This window comes from Dendropsophus ebraccatus, chromosome 12 (genome assembly GCF_027789765.1).
Source record: "Dendropsophus ebraccatus isolate aDenEbr1 chromosome 12, aDenEbr1.pat, whole genome shotgun sequence".
Classification (NCBI taxonomy): Eukaryota; Metazoa; Chordata; class Amphibia; order Anura; family Hylidae; genus Dendropsophus; species Dendropsophus ebraccatus.
The window spans coordinates 25,285,902-25,295,425 of NC_091465.1; positions in this window are offsets into that span (position 1 = coordinate 25,285,902).

Below are 9,524 nucleotides of genomic sequence, written 5' to 3' on the forward strand. Positions count from 1 at the left end.
TTTGTTGAAACAACAAAAAGGATCAGTCTTTTGAGAGGCAACGAAAGAAGCTATATGTGATAATGGGGCATTAGGTGCAGTCTGTGGGCAGGGGCGCATCGGCTATGAGGCGAAATGAAGATCTCAACTCATGCCTCAGATACGACCTATGAGAAAATCTACATGGGGGTCATAGGAAGGGGGTTAATAAATACTTGTGGTCACAAAAGGGGGGTTAATACTGCATGGGGGTCACAGGAAGAGGAGTTAGCAATACTTGGGGGCACAGGAGGAGAAATATTGCTCTATGAGGGGGCACAGGAAGAGGGATTAACAATACTTAGCAGGACAGGAGGAGGGCCATCGCTGACTGGGGGCACAGTAAGGGGGATACACAATACTTGGGATCACAGAAGGGGGAATTATTATTGCTTGGGGGTAACAGGAAGAAGAATCAATACTTGGGATCACAGAAGAAGGGATATTACAGCATGGGATTACCAGGTAGAGAAATGAGGAATACCTGGGGGCACAGGAGGTAGAAATATTGCTATTTGGGGGCACAGGAGGAGGGATTAACAAATACTTAGAGGAACTCCAGGGAGGTCATCACTGACGGGGGCACAGGAAGGGGGCAATATAAATAATTGGTATCACATGAGTGGGAGGGTTGTTTCTGAATGGGGTCACAGGATGGGAGACAATCAACACTTGGGGTCACAGGAAAGGGGTTAATACTACATGCGAGTCACATTAAGAGGAGTTTGCAATACTTGGGGGCACAGGAGGGGAATATCGCTCTATGGGGGGAAGAGGGATTTACAATACTTAGCAGGACAGGACGGAGGTCATCGCTGACTGGGGGAACAGGAAGGGGGATATACAATATTTGGGGGTCTAAGGAGTGGGGGGTTGTTGCTGATCGGGGTCACAGGATGGGGGAAAGTCAACACTTGGGGTCACAGGAGAGGGTTATTAACACTTTGGCTCACAGGAGGGGAGTTATTACTCCATTAGGGGTACAGAAAGGGGGGCATTCAACACATGGGGTGACAGAAGAGGGGTTATTGCTTCATGGGATTAACAGGAATGAGGAATACTTGGGGGCACAAGGAAGTTGGAATATTGTTGTTTGGGGGGCACAGGATGAGGGATAAGCAACGCTTGGAGGGGAAAAGAGGGGGGTTATCACCTACCGGAGGCACATGAAGGGGGATAATCAATACTTGGGGTCATAGGAGAAAGGTCAATACTGCATATGGGCCCAAGGAAAATGATTTAGCAATTTTTGAGGGGATTATTACTGCTTGAGGTGCAGAAGATGGGGAATCATCAATACTTGGGTGACGGGAGGGGGTGTGAGCTTGTGTGACCTTACCCTAACGTGACCAGAGATAAGCGGCAAAAATATGCCACGTTTCTCTTCCTAAATGCTAGTGCTATCATATTGAATGTCCATAGAAGATATATGTCTTTACAAAACATATATCTCCATGAGCCAGGAACATATGGTCACACCTATGCAGGTCTAGACCTAGAATCTAGCCCGACAGTTATCAGTAATTAATAAATAATTATATTAATTACCCGTCCTGCGATTCCCTTCTTGCGTCTGATTCGAATGTCCATCACCTTGCAATTTCTTTCTTCTAGCCAGCGACCTAGGAAAAATCACAGGTGTGATCATATGTTCCTGGAATGGAGATCCTAATATATAAATAACACTTTAAGGGTGTCTTTCTATGGTCAGAGTATTGTATTATGTCATTGTCATAGGAAGGGGGTTAATAAATACTTGGGGTCACAAAAGGGGGGGTTAATACTGCATGGGGGTCACAGGAAGAGGACTTAGCAATACTTGGGGGCACAGGAGGGGAAATGTTGCTCTATGGGGGGGGGCACAGGAAGAGGGATTAACAATACTTAGCAGGACCGGAGTAGGGTCATTGCTGACTAGGGGCACAGGAAGGGGGATACACAATACTTGGAATCACAGAAGGGGGAATTATTATTGCTTGGGGGTAACAGGAAGAAGAATCAATACTTGGGATCACAGAAGAAGGGATATTACAGCATGGGATTACCAGGTAGAGAAATGAGGAATACTTGGGGGCACAGGAAGTAGAAATATTGCTATTTGGGGGGCACAGGAGGAGGGATTAACAAATACCTAGGGGAACTCCAGGGAGGTCATCACTGACGGGGGGCACAGGAAGGGGGCAATATAAATAATTGGGATCACAGGAGTCGGGGGGTTGTTGCTGAATGGGGTCACAGGATGGGAGACAATCAACACTTGGGGTCACAGGAGAGGGTTAATACTGCATGGAAGTCACATTAAGAGGAGTTTGCAATACTTGGGGGCACAGGAGGGGGAATATCGCTCTATGGGGGGAACAGGAAGAGGGATTAACAATACTTAGCAGGACAGGAGGAAGGTCATCGCTGACTAGGGGAACAGAAAGGGGGATATACAATATTTGGGGGTCTCAGGAGTGGGGGGTTGTTTCTGATCGGGGGTCACAAGATGGGGGAAAGTCAACACTTGGGGTCACAGGAGAGGGTTATTAACACTTTGGCTCACAGGAGGGGAGTTATTACTCCATTAGGGGTACAGAAAGGGGGGCATTCAACACATGGGGTGACAGAAGAGGGGTTATTGCTGCATGGGATTAACAGGAATGAGGAATACTTGGGGGCACAGGAGGTGGAAATATTGTTGTTTGGGGGGCACAGGATGAGGGATAAGTAACACTTGGAGGGGAAAAGAGGGGGGTTATCACCTACCGGCGGCACATGAATGAGAATAATCAATACTTGGGGTCATAGGAGAAAGATTAATACTGCATATGGGCCCAAGGAAAGGGATTTAGCAATTCTTGAGGGGACAGGAGGGGATTATTACTGCTTGAGAAGCAGAAGATGGGGAATCATCAATACTTGGGTGACGGGAGGGGGTGTGAGCTTGTGTGACCTTACCCAAACGTGACCAGAGATAAGCGGCAAAAATATGCCACGTTTCTCTTCCTAAATGCTAGTGCTATCATATTGAATGTCCATAGAAGATATATGTCTTTACAAAACATATATCTCCATGATCCAAGAACATATGGTCACACCTATGCAGGTCTAGACCTAGAATCTAGCCCGACAGTTATCAGTAATTAATAAATAATTATATTAATTACCCGTCCTGCGATTCCCTTCTTGCGTCTGATTCGAATGTCCATCACCTTGCAATTTCTTTCTTCTAGTCGGCGACCTAGGAAAAATCACAGGTGTGATCATATGTTCCTGGAATGGAGATCCTAATATATAAATAACACTTTAAGGGTGTCTTTCTATGGTCAGAGTATTGTATTATGTCATTGTCATAGGAAGGGGGTTAATAAATAATTGGGGTCACAAAAGGGGGGTTAATACTGCATGGGGGTCACAGGAAGAGGACTTAGCAATACTTGGGGGCACAGGAGGGGAAATATCGCTCTATGGAGGTCACAGGAAAAGGGATTAACAATACTTAGCAGGACCGGAGTAGGGTCATCGCTGACTGGGGGGACAGGAAGGGGGATACACAATACTTGGGATCACAGAAGGGGGAATTATTATTGCTTGGGGTAACAGGAAGAAGAATCAATACTTGGGATCACAGAAGAAGGGATATTACAGCATGGGATTACCAGGCAGAGAAATGAGGAATACTTGGGGGCACAGGAAGTAGAAATATTGCTATTTGGGGGGGACAGGAGGAGGGATTAACAAATACCTAGGGGAACTCCAGGGAGGTCATCACTGATGGGGGGCACAGGAAGGGGGCAATATAAATAATTGGGATCACAGGAGTGGGAGGGTTCTTTCTGAATGGGGTCACAGGATGGGAGACAATCAACACTTGGGGTCACAGGAGAGGGTTAATACTGCATGGGAGTCGCATTAAGAGGTGTTTGTAATACTTGGGGGCACAGGAGGGGGAATATCGCTCTATGGGGGGAACAGGAAGAGGGATTAACAATACTTAGCAGGACAGGAGGAAGGTCATCGCTGACTAGGGAACAGGAAGGGGGATATACAATATTTGGGGTCACAGGAGTGGGGGGTTGTTGCTGATCGGGGTCACAGGATGGGGAAAAGTCAACACTTGGGGTCACAGGAGAGGGTTATTAACACTTTGGCTCACAGGAGGGGAGTTATTACTCCATTAGGGGTACAGAAAGGGGGGCATTCAACACATGGGGTGACAGAAGAGGGGTTATTGCTGCATGGGATTAACAGGAATGAGGAATACTTGGGGGCACAGGAGGTGGGAATATTGTTGTTTGGAGGGCACAGGATGCGGGATAAGCAATACTTGGAGGGGAAAAAAGGGGGGTTATCCCCTATCGGGGGCACATGAAGGGGGATAATCAATATTTGGGGTCATAGGAGAAAGGTCAATACTACATATGGGCCCAAGGAAAGGGATTTAGCAATTCTTGAGGGGACAGGAGGGGATTATTACTGCTTGAGGGGCAGAAGATGGGGAATCATCAATACTTGGGTGACGGGAGGGGGTGTGAGCTTGTGTGACCTTACCCAAACGTGACCAGAGATAAGCGGCAAAAATATGCCACGTTTCTCTTCCTAAATGCTAGTGCTATCATATTGAATGTCCATAGAAGATATATGTCTTTACAAAACATTTATCTCCATGAGCCAGGAACATATGGTCACACCTATGCAGGTCTAGACCTAGAATCTAGCCCGACAGTTATCAGTAATTAATAAATAATTATATTAATTACCCGTCCTGCGATTCCCTTCTTGCGTCTGATTCGAATGTCCATCACCTTGCAATTTCTTTCTTCTAGTCGGCAACCTAGGAAAAATCACAGGTGTGATCATATGTTCCTGGAATGGAGATCCTAATATATAAATAACACTTTAAGGGTGTCTTTCTGTGGTCAGAGTATTGTATTATGTCATTGTCATAGGAAGGGGGTTAATAAATACTTGGGGTCACAAAAAGGGGGGGTTAATACTGCATGGGGGTCACAGGAAGAGGAGTTAGCAATACTTGGGGGCACAGGAGGGGAAATATCGCTCTATGAGGGTCACAGTAAAAGGGATTAACAATACTTAGCAGGACCGGAGTAGGGTCATTGCTGACTAGGGGCACAGGAAGGGGGATACACAATACTTGGGATCACAGAAGGGGGAATTATTATTGCTTGGGGTAACAGGAAGAAGAATCAATACTTGGGATCACAGAAGAAGGGATATTACAGCAGGGGATTACCAGGCAGAGAAATGAGGAATACTTGGGGGCACAGGAAGTAGAAATATTGCTATTTGGGGGGCACAGGAGGAGGGATTAACAAATACCTAGGGGAAGTCCAGGGAGGTCATCACTGACGGGGGGCACAGTAAGGGGGCAATATAAATAATTGGGATCACAGGAGTGGGAGGGTTGTTTCTGAATGGGGTCACAGGAAGGGAGACAATCAACACTTGGGGTCACAGGAGAGGGTTAATACTGCATGGGAGTCGCATTAAGAGGTGTTTGTAATACTTGGGGGCACAGGAGGGGGAATATCGCTCTATGGGGGGAACAGGAAGAGGGATTAACAATACTTAGCAGGACCGGAGTAGGGTCATTGCTCACTAGGGGCACAGGAAGGGGGATACACAATACTTGGGATCACAGAAGGGGGAATTATTATTGCTTGGGGTAACAGGAAGAAGAATCAATACTTGGGATCACAGAAGAAGGGATATTACAGCATGGGATTACCAGGTAGAGAAATGAGGAATACTTGGGGGCACAGGAAGTAGAAATATTGCTTTTTGGGGGGCACAGGAGGAGGGATTAACAAATACCTAGGGGAAGTCCAGGGAGGTCATCACTGACGGGGGGCACAGGAAGGGGGCAATATAAATAATTGGGATCACAGGAGTGGGAGGGTTGTTTCTGAATGGGGTCACAGGATGGGAGACAATCAACACTTGGGGTCACAGGAGAGGGTTAATACTGCATGGGAGTCGCATTAAGAGGTGTTTGTAATACTTGGGGGCACAGGAGGGGGAATATCGCTCTATGGGGGGAACAGGAAGAGGGATTAACAATACTTAGCAGGACAGGAGGAAGGTCATCGCTGACTGGGGGAACAGGAAGGGGGATATACAATATTTGGGGTCACAGGAGTGGGGGGTTGTTGCTGATCGGGGTCACAGGATGGGGGAAAGTCAACACTTGGGGTCACAGGAGAGGGTTATTAACACTTTGGCTCACAGGAGGGGAGTTATTACTCCATTAGGGGTACAGAAAGGGGGGCATTCAACACATGGGGTGACAGAAGAGGGGTTATTGCTGCATGGGATTAACAGAAATGAGGAATACTTTGGGGCACAGGAGGTGGGAATATTGTTGTTTGGAGGGCACAGGATGAGGGATAAGCAATACTTGGAGGGGAAAAAAGGGGGGTTATCCCCTATAGGGGGCACATGAAGGGGGATAATCAATACTTGGGATCATAGGAGAAAGGTCAATACTACATATGGGCCCAAGGAAAGGGATTTAGCAATTCTTGAGGGGCAGAAGATGGGGAATCATCAATACTTGGGTGACGGGAGGGGGTGTGAGCTTGTGTGACCTTACCCAAACGTGACCAGAGATAAGCGGCAAAAATATGCCACGTTTCTCTTCCTAAATGCTAGTGCTATCATATTGAATGTCCATAGAAGATATATGTCTTTACAAAACATATATCTCCATGAGCCAGGAACATATGGTCACACCTATGCAGGTCTAGACCTAGAATCTAGCCCGACAGTTATCAGTAATTAATAAATAATTATATTAATTACCCGTCCTGCGATTCCCTTCTTGCGTCTGATTCGAATGTCCATCACCTTGCAATTTCTTTCTTCTAGTCGTCAACCTAGGAAAAATCACAGGTGTGATCATATGTTCCTGGAATGGAGATCCTAATATATAAATAACACTTTAAGGGTGTCTTTCTGTGGTCAGAGTATTGTATTATGTCATTGTCATAGGAAGGGGGTTAATAAATACTTGGGGTCACAAAAAGGGGGGATTAATACTGCATGGGGGTCACAGGAAGAGGAGTTAGCAATACTTGGGAGCACAGGAGGGGAAATATCGCTCTATGAGGGTCACAGGAAAAGGGATTAACAATACTTAGCAGGACCGGAGTAGGGTCATTGCTGACTAGGGGCACAGGAAGGGGGATACACAATACTTGGGATCACAGAAGGGGGAATTATTATTGCTTGGGGTAACAGGAAGAAGAATCAATACTTGGGATCACAGAAGAAGGGATATTACAGCATGGGATTACCAGGTAGAGAAATGAGGAATACTTGGGGGCACAGGAAGTAGAAATATTGCTATTTGGGGGGCACAGGAGGAGGGATTAACAAATACCTAGGGGAACTCCAGGGAGGTCATCACTGATGGGGGGCACAGGAAGGGGGCAATATAAATAATTGGGATCATAGGAGTGGGAGGGTTGTTTCTGATTAGGGTCACAGGATGGGAGACAATCAACACTTGGGGTCGCAGGAGAGGGTTAATACTGCATGGGAGTCGCATTAAGAGGTGTTTGTAATACTTGGGGGCACAGGAGGGGGAATATCGCTCTATTAGGGGAACAGGAAGAGGGATTAACAATACTTAGCAGGACAGGAGGAAAGTCATCGCTGACTGGGGGAACAGGAAGGGGGATATACAATATTTGGGGTCACAGGAGTGGGGGGTTGTTGCTGATCGGGGTCACAGGATGGGGGAAAGTCAACACTTGGGGTCACAGGAGAGGGTTATTAACACTTTGGCTCACAGGAGGGGAGTTATTACTCCATTAGGGGTACAGAAAGGGGGGCATTCAACACATGGGGTGACAGAAGAGGGGTTATTGCTGCATGGGATTAACAGGAATGAGGAATACTTGGGGGGGGGCCACAGGAGGTGGGAATATTGTTGTTTGGAGGGCACAGGATGAGGGATAAGCAATACTTGGAGGGGAAAAAAGGGGGGTTATCCCCTATCGGGGGCACATGAAGGGGGATAATCAATACTTGGGGTCATAGGAGAAAGGTCAATACTACATATGGGCCCAAGGAAAGGGATTTAGCAATTCTTGAGGGGACAGGAGGGGATTATTACTGCTTGAGGGGCAGAAGATGGGGAATCATCAATACTTGGGTGACGGGAGGGGGTGTGAGCTTGTGTGACCTTACCCAAACGTGACCAGAGATAAGCGGCAAAAATATGCCACGTTTCTCTTCCTAAATGCTAGTGCTATCATATTGAATGTCCATAGAAGATATATGTCTTTACAAAACATATATCTCCATGAGCCAGGAACATATGGTCACACCTATGCAGGTCTAGACCTAGAATCTAGCCCGACAGTTATCAGTAATTAATAAATAATTATATTAATTACCCGTCCTGCGATTCCCTTCTTGCGTCTGATTCGAATGTCCATCACCTTGCAATTTCTTTCTTCTAGTCGGCTACCTAGGAAAAATCACAGGTGTGATCATATGTTCCTGGAACGGAGATCCTAATATATAAATAACACTTTAACGGTATAAACCCACACACCGTATAAGCAGCGTATTTACTGCTGCGATACGCAGCAAATACGCAGCAAACACGCAGCAAATACGCAGCAGATTAGATCTAAATAACTGAACACAGCATCAAATCTGCACCAACAAATCTGTTGCGTATCTGCTGTGTATACGGTGTGTGGGTTTGTACCCTAATGGTGCGTTCACACCTACAGGATCTGCAGCTGATTTTCTGCAGCAGATTTCATTTAAATAACTGAACACAGCATTAAATCTGCTGCAGATCCTGTAGGTGTGAACGCACCCTAAGGGTGTCTTTCTATGGTAAGAGTATTGTATTATGTCATTGTCATATGAAGGGGGTTAATAAATACTTGGGGTCACAAAAGGGGGGTTAATACTGCATGGGGGTCACAGGAAGAGGAGTTAGCAATACTTGGGGGCACAGGAGGGGAAATATCGCTCTATGAGGGTCACAGGAAAAGGGATTAACAATACTTAGCAGGACCGGAGTAGGGTCATCACTGACTAGGGGCACAGGAAGGGGGATACACAATACTTGGGATCACAGAAGGGGGAATTATTATTGCTTGGGGTAACAGGAAGAAGAATCAATACTTGGGATCACAGAAGAAGGGATATTACAGCATGGGATTACCAGGTAGAGAAATGAGGAATACTTGGGGGCACAGGAAGTAGAAATATTGCTATTTGGGGGGCACAGGAGGAGGGATTAACAAATACCTAGGGGAACTCCAGGGAGGTCATCACTGACGGGGGGCACAGGAAGGGGGCAATATAAATAATTGGGATCACAGGAGTGGGAGGGTTGTTTCTGAATGGGGTCACAGGATGGGAGACAATCAACACTTGGGGTCAAAGGAGAGGGTTAATACTGCATGGGAGTCGCATTAAGAGGTGTTTGTAATACTTGGGGGCACAGGAGGGGGAATATCGCTCTATGGGGGGAA